The following is a 15,844-nucleotide window of genomic DNA, read 5'->3' on the forward strand; positions in this document are numbered from 1 at the left end:
ACTATGTTGGCCAGGCTGGTCTTGAACTCTTGACCTCGTGATCCGCCCGCCTTGGCCTCCCACATGCTGGGATTATAGGCGTGAGCCACCACACCCAGCCAGTTTACAGTCTTAATGATAGAGGGGACAACTGCAGTACAACATGTTAAGAACCACTAAAGGGACAAGGATTGAGTGTCATGGAGACAAGCACATTAGGAGATGTTTACCCCAGCCCAGTGTGTTGGAAGATCTGGAGAAGGTGATATAAAACAGAAGGGCTGTCTGGTAGAGCTGTAGCCAGACAGTGAAGAGCCAGGGAGGGCCAAGAGAGACAGTAGGTAGGTATCTGATCATGAGGGGCCTTGATTGCCATGGTAAGGAGTTTGGACTTTATCCTGAGAGCCACACGTAAGTTTTAAGCATGGAAATTAAATTTAGCATGTTAGGAAGATAATTCTGACTGGATATGTGAAGAACTGACTGGAGAAGGGTCAAGATGAGAGGCCAGAAAGACTACTTAAAAGGCCTGTAGGAGTCCAGGCCAGAGATGATGGTACCTGAACTACGAAAGCAGTTTATCATGTAACACATTTTTATTGAGCACCTTCTTTGAGCCAGGAAGGAAGAGAACCAAGCAGGTTATAGACATAAGTAGAAAATAAGAAAGATACCAGGTGTTTCCCACTTATCCACAGCCTTAACAGGTGGTGGAAATGATGCTGTGGGTCTCTCAGTGAGTAGTCACAGATAATCTGTTCTTTGTGCTGGTGAGCAAGGGGTTGGCACAGGAGCAAGGAAAAAGAATAAAAACATGGAGAATAGAATATGTATTCAAGAGGTGGGCCTTCAAATGGGCTGCCCTCTCCTTGTAGAGTGTTTTTGCAGTGTTCCCTGTGAGAATGACATGGATTTGGAAGAAGTGCTCTTCTTTGCATCAGTTTAGCCATCGGAGTCTGGTCATTTAGTATGTTAGAATCCTGTTTTCCCAGCATTATACTTGACTGTTCTATATCCACTGCTCTCTTTTATCTGCCATGTGTTTGTATTCAAGCTGATAGAGGGCCTGACATGGTCCAGAATGAAGGAAGTGAAGAAGGTGGACAATACAAATTCCATGTATGCAAAGCCAATATTTACAAGTCTCCTGCAACTGCTGGAAGTGTGAAGATCAAATAAACAAATTGGAATACTTAGTAACAAAATATTTTTAGGCATAAAGCAAATGATAGACGCTTTAAGCAAAGAACAATCAGCAACAGTCACCACATAAAAGGAGGCTGGGGAGAACAGGGAGGAGTGCAGCATGTACACCAGGAACAACTCACTCAGCCAAGGGAGGGGTTCTCCAGACAAGCCACTGTGACAGTCACTGGGCACAGCCACAAACTGCTCCTACATCACCCCACCAATGCCAGCCTGCTACATCTGAACCCTTCAAGGGCCACACCATCCCAGCCCACCTCGACAAGCTAAAAAGGCCCCTTTTGATTGAGCCAAAGTAGATTTCCTTGTAATTTCTTTCTTCAGGGCCACATAGAAGAAACAATTTCCCATCAATACAATAGCACTTCAGGTATTTGGGGACATCTGCAAGGCTACATATTCCCAAATCTTTCAAATCTTGCAGTCTTCACTCTCCTCTCTCCTGAACATGCTCTACACCAATCCCGGATGTGGCAGCCAGGACTGATCACAACGCCCTCTTTAAAGTAGGAACCCGGCTCATTGTTAGGAGTCAGACTAAAGCTAAACTGGTTTGGTTGGCTGTTTTTTGGGAACTTCATCTTACTGGATCATCGAACTGACAGTTCATTAAAATGCACTTTTTCACATCTTCTGTGCAATCTTCCATAGCTATTATGTTTGTAATTGAGTTTCAGAATGCATATGCAGGGTCAAACTTTGTTAAAGTACTTATCTCTAAAACCTCTGAAATAATAAAGAGGGAAGATGTGAGGTTCAATGTCAGGTCAAAATCGAGGTTAAATTTGTTGAGAGCAGAGTTCTGCAGAAGCATACAGGAGGTGATAACTGGATAAATCTGGGAAGACTCTGATGAGGAGGTGAATTGGGCTTTTGGAGAGTAAACAGGTTTTCACTGAGTCATATTTATTGAATGCCTACTGTGTAGTAGACACTGGAGATAAAGCAGTGAACGGCAAAAACCAAATCCCTGCCCACGCGGAGTTCATATCCTAAAAAGGAAGATCGATGATGAACAAGAAGCAAAAATTAGTATCTTCAATTGTGATAAGAATTAAGGAGAAAAAAGCAGCAAAGAGGGATAGGAAGTGCTTGTGACTTCATACAGGTAGCTTGAGAAGGCCTCTCTTAAAAGATGGCCTTGGAGTAAAGGCGAAGCAAGTGTGGGCAGGCCATGCAGAAATGAGAAGGAGTAGTCTGGGCCACATAACCCACATCAGGCTTCAGTGAGAGAGGTTTGAGAAGCCTGGGAGGCCTCTGGAGTCCAGCTTTCTGTTTCTAAGCAACTGATTTGGAATACATAGGCCTTTTTATGGCTGCAAGCCAGTAACCCCTTACACGTACTCGCTTGATCAGTCTTCTCAGATCTAACATAGTACAGGAAGAAGATATTTTAAATGTATTAAACAAATGTTTAAAATCTGTATTGAATTACCCTTGATTCTTACCAAATTAAAATTAAATTCATAGGTAAGATGTCCTTCTATGAATAGACACAAATAGACACAAACTTCTTTAGTCTATCTCCCAAAATAGTAGTAACGAATAACCATCGGGTCTAAAGGTGTTTTATTTTGCTACACATCCTACTCCAAATGTAATAACAGCTTTAAATCTACAGATATGTGTTTTTACAATTCAGGACGTTAAACAAAAACAAGCCATTGTCAGGGACTCTTTTGTAAAGTTAAATGAATATTTCTAGAAGGCAAAAAAAAAAAAAAGGCTCTAACCAAAAAGGACAAAGACCCAAACTGAAGATAGTAATTGAGATCATGATTATATATAGAAAAACAAATTCACCAACCTCAACTATTTTTTGTAGTTATATGTTTCCTCTGTTTTATCTAGGAATATCTTTCCTGGGAATATCATTCTTTATCATAAGCAAGAGTGCAAAGATTAGATATCACACCAAAAGCTCAGGTAACAAAAGCAAACATGAGCAGATTAGACTACATCAAACCCAAAAGTTTCTGCACAAAAAGGGAAACAATCATTAAAATGAAATCATTAAAATGAAATCATTAAAATGAAAATATTTGCAAACCATTATCTGGTAAGGGTTTAATATCCAAAATATATAAGGAACTCACAGAAGTTAACAGAAACAAATAATCCAATTACAAATGGGCAACGGAACCAGGTGAGGTGGCTCTCGCCTGTAATCCTAGCACTTTGGGAGGCCAAGGCGGGTGGATCACAAGGTCAGGAGATAGAGACCATCCTGGCTAACACGGTGAAACCTCATCTCTACTGAAAATGTAAAAATTTAGCCAGGCAAGGTGGCACACACCTGTAATCCCAGCTACTTGGGAGGCTGAGGCAGGAGAATCACTTGGACCTGGGAGGCAGAGGCTGCAGTGAGCCAAGATTGCACCACTGCACTCTAGCCTGGGCAACAGAGTGAGACTCTGTCTCAAAAAAAAAAAAAAAAAGAGAGAGAGAGAAAGAAAGAAAAAAAGATCAAATGATATGAATAGATATTTTTCCAAAGAAGACATAAAAACAGCCAACAGGTATGTGAAAAAGTGCTCAACATCACTGATCAGCAGCAAAATGCAAATCAAAGCCACAATGAGATACTACCTGTTAGGTTACACCTGCTGTTATCAAAAAGATAAGAGATAGCAAATGTCGGCAAGAGTCTGGAGAAAAGGGAAGCTTTGTATACTATTGGTGGGAATGTAAATCAGTACGGCTATTGTGGAAAACAGTATATAATCTCAAAAAATTAAAACTCCCATACAACCTAGCAGCCCCTGTGCTGAATAGACACCCAAAGGAAACGGAATAATCATCTTGTAGAGATATCTGCACTCCATGTTCATTAAAGAACTATTCACAATAGCCAAAACTCAACCTCAGTGACCATCAAAGGGCAGATAATTAAATTCTTTATATATATATATACACACACAGATATATTCAATTATTCAGTCTTAAAAAAGGAGATACTGCCTGTAATAGCATGGATAAACCTGGAGAACATTATGCTAAGTGAAATAGGCCAGACACAGAAAAAAATATACTTCATGGTCTCACTTATATGTGAAATTTTTAAGTCGAATACATAGAAAAAGAGTAGAACAGTGGTTGGCAGGGCTGAAGAGATTGGAGGATAGGGAGCTATAGGGCAAAGGGTACAAACTTGCAGCTATGTAGGATGAATCAGTCTAGAGAGCTAATGCACTGCAGGAAGACTATAGTTAACAGTATTGTATTACACATTGAAAATTTGCTGAAAGAGTAAGTTTTAGGTGATCTTACCTCCCCCCACACACATATGCACAAAGGTAGCTCTGGAAGGTTGTAGATATGTTGATTTGCTTACCTATAAGTAATACGTTCATTATATGTATATCTAAACATCATGTTGCACACTTTAAATACATACAGTTTTTTTTAGGAAAAAGAAATTGTCAAGATAAGTCACTTATTGTGCATTATGATGGTTAAATAAGAACAAACTGGTTCCTATGAAACAGGTTTTCAAGAACTTGCCCAGTGTTCCATTGGAAGCTTCATGTACCACATGGCAGAGGCAAACGCTCCAGGAGTATTTGCTTAGACAGGACCTTGTGAAGAGTTTATCTACTATGTTTTCTCTAAATCTTCTAAATTTATTTGGTGTCAGAGGTCCTGGCAAGAGAGATAAGGTCATAGAGAAATGGCAATATAGCAATTCTAGTGGTTTACTTGAGAGTCAAATTAGAGAATCTGGTGGTATTCAATAAGAAATAAAGGTTTTATTCTGCTTTTGAGACATGTATTAGTCTGCTTTCACACTCGAAAAGATACTGTCTGAGACTGAGTAATTTATATACAAAAGAGGTTTAATTGACAGTTCCTCATGGCTAATAGAGCCTCAGAAAACTTACAAAGGGGAAGCAGGCACTTTCTTCACAAGGAGGCAGGAGAGACAGAGAGAAAGCAAAGGCAGAAGCGCCACTTTTAAATCATCAGATTTTGCAACAACTCCTTCACTATCACAAGAACAGCATGCGGAAACTGCCCCCATAGTTCAATCACCTCCCACCAGTCCCTCCTTTGATCTGTGGGGATTACAATTTGAGAAGAGATTTGGGTGGGGACATAGAGCCAAACCCTATCATTTCACCCACGGCCCCTCCCAAATCTCATGTCCTTTTCGCATTTCAAAAGCAATCATGCCTCCCCAACAGTCCCCCAAAGTCTTAACTCATTCCAGCATTAACTCAAAAGTCCACAGTCCAAAGTCTCATCTGAGACAAGTCAAGTCCCTTCTGCCTATGAGCCTGTAAAATCAAGAACAAGTTTGATACTTCCAAGACACAATGGGGATACAGGCATTGGGTAAGTGTTCCTATTCCACATTGGAGAAATTGGCCAAAACAAAGCGCCACAGGGCCCATGCAAGTCCACAACCCAGCAGGGCACTCCTTAAATCTTAAAGCTCCAAAATAATCTTCTTTGACTCCATACCTCACTTCCAGGGCATGCTGATGCAAGGAGTAATCTCTCAAAACCTTGGGCAACTCTCCCCTGTAGCTTTGCAGGGTACAGCCTTCACAGCTACTTTCACAGTTGATGTTGAGTGCCCGCAACTTTTCCAAGCACACGGGGCAATCTGTTGTCTACCATCCTGGGGACTGGAGGACGGTGGCCCTCTTCTCACAGCTCCACTGGGCACTCCCCACTGGGGACTCTGTGGGGTCTCCAACCCCACATTTCCCCTCTGCATTGCCCTAGTAGAGAGTCTCCATGAGGGCTCTGCTCCTGCAGCAGACTTCTGTCTGGCTGGACTGGCCTCCTCCCCTCAGGGCTCTCCCATGGCGGCAGGGTGTTCTTGTACATGAGACTGCATGTTGCTCTTAAGGACAGATTCCGCATGGAGAGACCTCTGTGTCTCCAATCTTCATGGCTGCCCTACTGGTTTTAGCTCGCATGATGAAAGGGGCAAACAAGCTCCCTTGGGCCAACCCCATGACACAACCACCTCCCAAAAAGGCCTCACCTCTTAACACCATCACTTACGGGACTAGAATTTCAACAGATGAATCTGGGATGACACAAACATTCAGATCATAGCAGTCACTATCTAACAACAGGTGGACGGGACAATTGTCTAAACTGAATTGTACTTAGGTAATAGGATCATATGAGGACAAATTTAACCAATGTCTTTTTTAGTTTTTAGTTTCTTTTGTTTTGGTTTTATCAACTGTAGATTTTCTAGAGACTATCAATATTACCTTTCTTTGCTCTCCAGCCCCCACGCCCAGAAAGAAAAGAAGATTATTAGGGAGTTAAGTATCTGGGCTCTTCTTACCTCTTAAGGTTAGTAAATTGCTTTTTGCATGCGGGTGGTTTTGCGTAACTGAAGAGAATTTTGAGATAGGAGTAGACTGCCCTGCAGACAATGCTTATGTTTTAAAGATAATAAGCCAACACAAAGAAATGAATAAGCTGCATTGGACCGGAGAAGTGAGGATTGAATAGGGAAGTAAGACACCACCTGGAGACAGAGACAGTTTTGCTCAAGGCAGAGTGGATGAGGGTTGCACAGCCATTTGCACAGTGCTTCTGAGGAATCAGGGCAGCCTGGGGGAGTTTCCCATGCTGAGCTTGCCTGGAGTGTGTGTGTGTATGTGTGTACATGTGCATGCGTGTGTGTGTGGAGGAAGGGGAACAGAGCTGCTGGCTCTATCAGCTGCCTCTGAATGCTTCTCGCTCAACAAGGGCTGAGAACCAGACCCCTTGCCTTTTCCTGTGAATTATATTAGCTCAGGGGTTCTTGTGCCATCCAAAGATGGGGACATAAGGAGAACAGGGAAAGTGCCAAAAATTAACCAATACTGTATTTAAGAAAAAGAATACATATAATATTTAACTTTGAGTGCTGTGGAGCGATGCATGGCTATTTCATTTAGCTTCTGGTGTACCCTCTATTGCCAGAGTGGCTTCATTTCTGATAGATTATTATTGGAAGTGGTTTCCAACAGGTTGACTTTATATTTGTTTAAACTCTTCATTTCCTGACTCTGTCAGGTACTTTAAGAGACAGCAAATAGTAAATTAGAAAGTAGAAAGGGGTCTGGAGGCCCAGCAGTTCTACAGCATCTTTATTCCATAATAGCCATTCAATACTGGGCAAGGCACTGAGTCTTGCTGGGTCTTGGTTTCCACTTTTGTAAAATGAAGAGCTAAGATGAGCTCATTTCTGTCTTTTCCAGCTCTAGTACTCCACAATTCCTCAGTATGTATTAAAGATTTGAAAATCACGCAGATGGAGAACAGAAATCACAAACATGCCTGTAACTTAAATTTGTCAGTCAATTCAATCTCTTCAACGTGAAGCACTGTCCACAGTATGGGCAGCCAAGGAAACAGAACAATGAAGAGGTACCAGGTGGAAGAAAGGCCAGCAACTCTCCACATAGCTCCCTAGTGCAGGGATCCAGTGTCCCCACTGTGTGGCTGGACCGGCCTCCTCCCGCCACGGCTCTCTCATGGCGGCAGGGTGTTTGTGCGCATCAGGCTGCCTGCTGCTCTTAAGGACTGATCCTGCCTTGAGAGGCCTCTGTGTCTCCAATTCTCATGCTTGCCCTGCTGGTTTTAGCTAAAAGTCTTACCTAACAACCTCCCTTCCCTCCCCACCAGATTTGGTTCATCTATTAAATGCTAATAGCATTCTTTGCTTTCTCTCACACTGTTATGTAATTATACAATGATTTTTCTGGTTATTTGATACATATGTTTGCTATGCTGTAAGCAGCACAAGGGCAGGGATGGTGTCTATTTTGTTCACCCCCTCAATTCCTAGAACCTATTACAGGCCCTGGCATATAATATGCCTTCAGTAAATTTGAATTCAATGAAAAGGCGAATGCATGAGTCCCATCTTACATATAAGAAGACAAAGACTCTTTGCCCAAGTTGAATGACTCACAAGTGAGGCAACAGAAACACGAATGAGTTCTCACCGGCTCCACAGCCTATCCATTCTCCATTCCTGGTGGCCGCCTCGTCTGTCTCCTAGACTTCAGTCTCCTGGCAATAGCACTGGTGCCAGAGGAGGCTGAGAGGGAGAAGCAGGAACAGAGACAAGGACACATTGATGTGACCTGGTCCCTTGTAACGTGTCTTTCCTGTGTTTGTTCACCAGTGCTCAGTATACACTTCATGAGTAGGCACGCGGACCTACTCGGAAGAAGACTGCCTGTTTGCAGAGGACCTTAACATATGGCTCCGTGGCCTTTTCTCCATGAAAGGAACTAGGTACTGAAGGATTCAGCACTATGACTTCTCACCTGTTATTTACCTTCATGCATGCCATGGATTCCAGTACATGAACACTCACGCTGGAGACATATGGTATGTGTATTTCTCCAGGAGACTCAATTCAGAATCACCTCTCCTTCCTGCGGCAGCAATTCCATCTCTGTCCCAGATACTTGGGCTATGTAACCTATGGCCAGCCTTTGATCCACCCATGTGAAGCTGCAGGTCCATTTCCAAAGCCCAGATGTCCTTTGCCTCCATTTCCTCTCTCTTGCCTGTAGCTACATTCCTCAACATGCACACTCCATCTGTGGCATCTGCTTACCTCCATCTCTCTTCCATGGCCACAGCTCCTTCTTATTTGACTTCTTTTTTCAAAAATCCATAAAGCATAATATCTCTCATTTAAGATAAACAGAATAAACACATTTTTTTTGTCCAAACAAAAATTAATTTAGCTGCCTTTCTTCACCTTACAATGTCATCAAAGCAATTCTCAAAGATTGAATGGCTCAAGTACTTCATAATGATTCTTTTCCTGATTTGTTCTGTTTATCATAACTCAGAGAAAATGCATTCCTGATAGCCTTTCCTCAACCTCCATTGACATTTATTTAGAAAAAGCTTAACGTTCTCTAAACCAGCTTGCAGTGCAGAAATGTAGAAAGAGCTGAAAGCTTGCCTGTGTGGAGAAAATCGTTCCTTCTGCCCAAACTGCTGCCATGGCATTCTCCAGTTTCCTAACAGAGCAGGATTAAAGAGGGTTTCTCCCAGGATTACACACTGCACCACAGCGTGGGCTCTCTTCGCCTGGTCATCCTATGCCCTCTGCAGGAGGACTCTGTTTTGGTTCTACTGTAACAAGAGCACCCTGAAGTTATGCTGTTTCAATCTTTACGAAATCAGAACCTGATCTTGTGACATGGCTGGGCATGTAAATACATTTTCCTTCAGCGGAAGCTTTAGTGGATTTTGCTTCGTTCCTACTGGTCCTTATAAAGAAACAAGATTCGACCTCTTAACAACTATTAAAAGCACTATATAATTGGACTGTAATTCCAAACCATGGACCATAAGTCCAAACTGTGTAGATTGGACTACACAGTTCCAGGATGTGGAGTTAGAAAGCAGCCTGGAACTGTGCAGTCCAATCCCTGCACAAGCAACTTACATGAAGCTGAGGCAATCCTGTTAAGAATTAAGTTCATTTACCACATGTACATAACAGAAGCCACATTTTATGTACAAAGGTCATGTTCTTTGCCTAAACTTATTTGTTCATATCAGTGACTGTAGATTCAGTGTTTTGGGATAGAGAAGGAATAAAAAAGGTGCATATTTTTCAATTCTGCACATTAACTTCTAAAGGTACAGGAACATTTCCCCTTAGCCTAAGTTTACAAGGTCAAGGTTTTGTCTGTCTTTGTATTAAAGAGTGTCTCTCCCAGGATTACACGCTGCACAACAGTGTTAATATTACCTGTCAGTAGCCCCAAAATTCCCATCTGTTTAAAGTTTAGAGTTTGTTTCTATCCACTAACTATCACTAAAAAAAGTCTGTCTATACCAAGAAACCCTGGTGCTTGAAGGACTTTCAAATTTCGGGGGCGGGGGGGAGTTCTGATAGAAATATTCATATTCTGATTTTAATTTACCTTAAGAAAAATTCTTGGTATATATAATTAGTTACCGTCTTGTTTTCCTTTTGTTCTGGATCTTCACCCCAAGTCTGTGTTTTTGTTTGATCCCCCATATTGAAGGGAAAACATTTGGAGCAGGCTAGGTGAAAGCACAGGAAGAGCTGCGGGGAAAACAAACCAGGTTGCAGGCCTAATTTTCTGCTACTTGCTGGAGCTACTTACTACAGCAGAAAACTAGGCCTACGACCTGGTTTATTTTCCCCACAGCTCTTTCTATGTCTTCACCTAGCCTGCCCATGAGATGTTTTTTCAAGGCCACATAGTAAGTAGCAGAAAATTAGCATGATCTGTAAAATAAAAGGGCTGGTCATGATGACATCTAAAATTTCTTCCAGTTCTGAATATTATCACTTCATGCTTACTCCTAGGTCACCCTTCCCAGTGAGTATTTACTGCTTTTTAATGTTTCTTTTTCTTTTTCTTTTTTTCTGAAACAGACCCAGAAGATATACTGCTTTTTTCTTTTCTTTTCTTAAGAAGTCTTACACATTAGTGGTAGTTCTTACTATGTCTTTTGTGGGTTTCGAGGGTCACATTGATGTCTCTGTTGTATTTGCTATATTCTCTTAAACACAGACCAGTAGAGATCTTTCATGAAAGACAATGACGTAATCATTATTATTATTATTTTTTCTTGAGATGGAGTTTTGCTCTTGTTGCCCAGGCTGGAGTGTAATGGGAAGATCTCAGCTCACCACAACCTCCTGTCTCAGTCTCCCAAGTGGCTGGGATCATAGGCATGTGCCACCAGGCCCAGCTAATTTTGTATTTTTAGTAGAGATGGGGTTTCACCATGTTGGCCAGACTGGTCTTGAACTCCCAACCTCAGGTGATCTGGCTGCCTCAGCCTCCCAAAGTGCTGGGATTATAGGCATGAGCCACGATGTCCAGCCTATGATCATATTTTTTAATTTCAGAAAAGTCATTTTTTCACTGTCCCCTTCCCAAATTATTTATAACTTATATAAATAGTTTTTCCACTTTGCAGGCTATTTTTTCAAATTCAGCATTAGTCTCTTAACAAGGGATAATAGTTAATGATATCCTTTGTCTAACAATGAAAACATTTATTGAGTACTTACTATGTGTTGGAAATTCTGCTAATTGCTATGAATACAAAGACAGACAAACCCTTGACCTTGTAAACTTAGGCTAAGGGGAAATGTTCCTGTACCTTTAGAAGTTAATGTGCAGCTACCCCCTTTTTATTTCTTCTCTATCCCAAAACACTGAATCTATAGTCACTGATACGAACAAATAAGGCAAAGAACATGACCTTTGTACATAAAATGTGGCTTCTGTTATGTATGTGTGGCAAACGAACTTAATTCTTAACAGGATTGCCTCAGCTTCATGTAAGTTGCTTGTGCAGACGTAGGGCAGGGATTGGACCGCAACAGTTCCAGGAGGCTTTCTAACTCCACATCCCGGAACTGTGTAGTCCAATCTACACAGTTTGGACTTATGGTCCATGGTTTGGAATTACAGTCCAATTATATAGTGCTTTTAATAGTTGTTAAGAGGTCGAATCTTGTTTCTTTATAAGGACCAGTAGGAACGAAGCAAAATCCACTAAAGCTTCCGTTGAAGGAAAATGTATTTACATGCCCAGCCATGTTTGTTTTAGATCCGTAATGGGAGACTCACGACTAACTGCTTGAGGCCACAAGATCAGTGGAATGAAAACTCACTTCATTAAAACAGGCACATGCATTCAAAAATGAATCTCGGCCATGCGAGGTAGCTCATGCCTGTAATCCCAGCACTTTGGGAGGCCAAGGCGAGCAGATCACCTGAGGTTGGGTGTTCAAGACTAACCTGACCAACAAGGAGAAGCCCCGTCTCTACTAAAAAATAGAAAATTAGCTGGGTCTGGTGGTAGGTGCCTTTAATCTCAGCTGCTCGGGATGCTAAGGCAGGAAAATCGCTTGAACTCAGGAGGTGGAGGTTTCGGTAAGCCGAGATAATGTCATTGCACGCCAGCCTGGGCAACAAGAGCAAAACTCCATCTCAAAAAAAAAAAAAGAATCTCACATCTGGCTGTGAAGATTATCATTATCTTTCAAAAACCATGGTAAAATAAACAAAGTTAAATGAATTCACCAGAGACCTGAACTATAAGAAATGTTAAAGAAAATTCTTCAGGCAGAAAGAAAATGATACCACTTAGAAATATAGATCTCCACAAAGGAATAAAGAGTTCCAGAAATTGTAGTTACAAAGATGCATATTTCATTTGCAGATTTCATTAGTAGGTCTGAGGCAACAAATGAAGAAATGAAGAAGAGAGATCTGGTAGAAACAGATAAACTGACTATTCAGAGAAGGAATAGCTGACAACTCTACACTCAGGGAAGAGAACCGGAAAGAGATAATTTATTGAAAGATTTATTAGTAAGGGTTCTCCAGAGAAACAGAACCAATAGGATGGATGGATAGACAGACAGACAGACAGATAGATTGACAGAGATAAATATTTGTATCTGTATCTCCAGAAAGAGACCTATTAGAAGGAGTTTCTGAGACCTCCCCTAATCTGCTGTCTGCAGGGTGGAGATCCAGAAAAGCTGGCGGTGTATATTCCAGTGTGCCCTTGGAGGTCCGAGGATCAGGAGTACTGATGGTTTAAGTCCCAGTTTGAAGAGAGGAGAAGACCAATGTCTCAGCTTAGGCAGTCAGGCAGATAGCACGAATTCTCCCTTTCTCTGTCTTTTTGTTCTATTCAGGACCTCAGCAGGTTGGATGATGCCTACCCACAGAGGGAGGACAAACTACTCCGTGCATCCAAATGCTAACTTCATCTAGAAACACCCCACAGATATTCCCAGAAATCAAGTGTACCCTATATTTGGGCACCCATAATCCAGTCAAACTGGCACATAAAATTAACCACAGAGAAGGAGGACAAAGAGGGGAGGAGAAAAGAAATCATTTATAAATTCTAACATGCTAATGTGAATCAGTCATCGAGCAAAGACAAAAGGAGGTTCAGTATACCCTTTGAGAAGGCACAGGGAGCTGAGGTACATCTTTAAAAGGTTGTTCTCTAAATGGAATAAAATGAAATTTTGCTACCAGACTAGTCAAAATTTTAAATTGGATCTTCCACTGTTTTCTTATTATTTCAGGGATATGATCTGATCTTCCAAACCAGATGGGTCCTAGAAGGCAGGAACTTTGCCTTCTACCTTTGGATTCCTCTTCCCGTGTTCACTCAGCCCATTCCCCAAGGCTGGTACTCATAGAACAAGCGCATTTTTACTGAACCTTTCATAAATTATAAATTTTCAACTTAAAATGACTCCTCCTAGCAAGCACAGTCACACTTTTCGAAAAGCTGAGCTGAAGAAATCCTAGTACTCGTCTACTGTGCTACTGAATTTTAAATGTGAACTTAATTTTGCTTCTTGTCACATGATTATGCAAGTTTCTTTATAGCAAATATCCTTCAGTATTCTAGTCCTTTAAAACATACTTCATTAGATACAGAAAACATAATATGCACATGAACAATCTTTATCCCCACCTCAAAATCATGGCTCTGAACTCAAAACAGAGTGCAAGTCAAGGTGCTATGGAGGCCAGGAAACCAGCACATGGCTGTAGCAACAGAATCCCCTTTCAGCTGTCCCTGCCTGAGCGTAACTGCTGACCAGTGGCTGTTTGCTAAAAGTTCCTCCACAGTCTTCCAAAGAGCCTGAATTATACAATCCTGTTTGGAACGCATGGAAGCCCAAACCAACAAAGACTAATTTTGGTTGTACTTTTGTGAAATGGATTCAAGTTAGGGCCAACTTTATGGGTACATAACCTGTGTAGCTATACAGGGCCTAGAACTCAGAAAGTCCCTGTGCTTAGTTTACTATTCTGTTCTCAGCATCATGAAATGCTTAACAATCTTATTTTTGAACTTGTGCTTTGTAAGTGAAGTGTTATAGTACAATGGAGCATGTGTGAGCAGAAGAGATGCCTGTAACATGCCTATCTGCCACGCTTTCCCTCCTCATCTGCATACAGAATTCACAGTGTCCCAGGGCACAGAATTCCAGTGGGCCCACAGTGTAAGGGGGTTCAGTGACACTCAAAGTACATAAAGGAGGCATGTTATATCTAGAGCTGAGCAAGGGAGAACACTGAGAGGCCACTCTTTCCTTCTGAACCACAACCTGCTTTTAACACAGATAAAAATAACGGTATTCTCAGAAATTGTATCCTTTCTTCCTCAGCCAACCACTTAGGCTGAAAATTTTGACATGGAAGGAAAGCAAAAGATAGGGCAACCCACAGTCTCTTTACCTTTCAGTCTTTCCTTACTTATCAGCGTGCCAAAGATTGACAGTGTTGGCTGAATACGCACGAATCAAGAAGTGACATAAAAACAAAGCAGTTTTGTCCAGCATTTTCACTGTTTTGGTAAGAATGAAATACACATGTATGTATGAGCTATGAAATTCAAACTGTGTAATTTTGGTAATTCCAAAGCACAAAGTATATTTGTACATAAAGAAAGTTACATTTGCTCTTGTATTCATGCTTACAGGCTTTCCACATCATTAAGACAAATGGTGGCAGGTGCTTGTAATCCCAGCTGCTCTGGAGGGTGAGACAGGAGGATTGCTGGCACCTGGGAGGTGGAAGTTGCAGTGAGCCAAGATCACACCATTGCACTCCAGCAGCCCCGGCGACACTCTGAGACTCTGTCACACACAAAAAATTCTTTAGAATGGCATTACATAGCAAATTTTAAAACCCCATTACTAGTCAGGAGAGAGACTATGGAAGAAAGGAAAAGGTGTTTTAGTATTTTTAGTGGCATTTTTTCCTGTTTGTGGAACAAAGGGCATCACATTTTTCATCTAGTGCTGGGTCCTGCAAATTTTGTAGCCAGCCAGTAGGTGAGAAAAGCAGAAAATATGAGAAAATTAAACTTGAAGCAATGAAAGAAAAACATTAAACCACTATTTCTGCAGGGAGTCAGCATAAGTGTTCTAACTATTCATTCTGAAAGAATGATATACTGTAACTTTCTCAATTACCTCTATCATTTAAACAAAGCACATTAATTTACTTCCCATTCACTTAGCCCTGGGGGTAGGGAGAGTCCCTGGTTATTTCAAGAATCCAATGTCTGCAGTAACAACGAGTATTACACTAGGGGGCAGCAGCTACCGTCCATCCACCTTCCAGGACTCCAAAGCTGCCGCCTTAGGTGAACCCCTTCTTGAAGAGATCCTGAGAAAATGAAGGGAAACACATTACCTAAGAAGTTTTCTTTTTGTCTTTATATTAATTTACTTTGCTGCATTGTTTCTGAAAGAGAATGGGCTGCTTGCTCCAAAGACTTAGGTGTTTCTTTGCCAATAAAAAAATGGCAATGAACATATTTTGTGTGCTCACACTCCATGGCTCATTTCTGAAGTGAGAAAGTAACATGGTCTGAAAGATCTTTTTAAACTTAGTTACTCTGTACAGTTTACTAGTAATTGGTAATTTTTATCTACTATGGATTTGATCAAAAGGAACAACTCATTTCGCTGAGGACACTAAGCTATCGAGCACTGCCAAGTTTTAATTTTGTAATTTATGAAGAGTGCAGATTTTAGAGAAAAACTGCTCAGTCAAGGGATTACTCAATCCTTACAAATCCACACTCACTCAGCTTGGCTTGAATTATTAAATAATCAGGATATCCTAAC

The sequence above is a fragment of the Cebus imitator genome, unplaced genomic scaffold (genome assembly GCF_001604975.1).
Source record: "Cebus imitator isolate Cc_AM_T3 unplaced genomic scaffold, Cebus_imitator-1.0 Scaffold367, whole genome shotgun sequence".
Lineage (NCBI taxonomy): Eukaryota > Metazoa > Chordata > Mammalia > Primates > Cebidae > Cebus > Cebus imitator.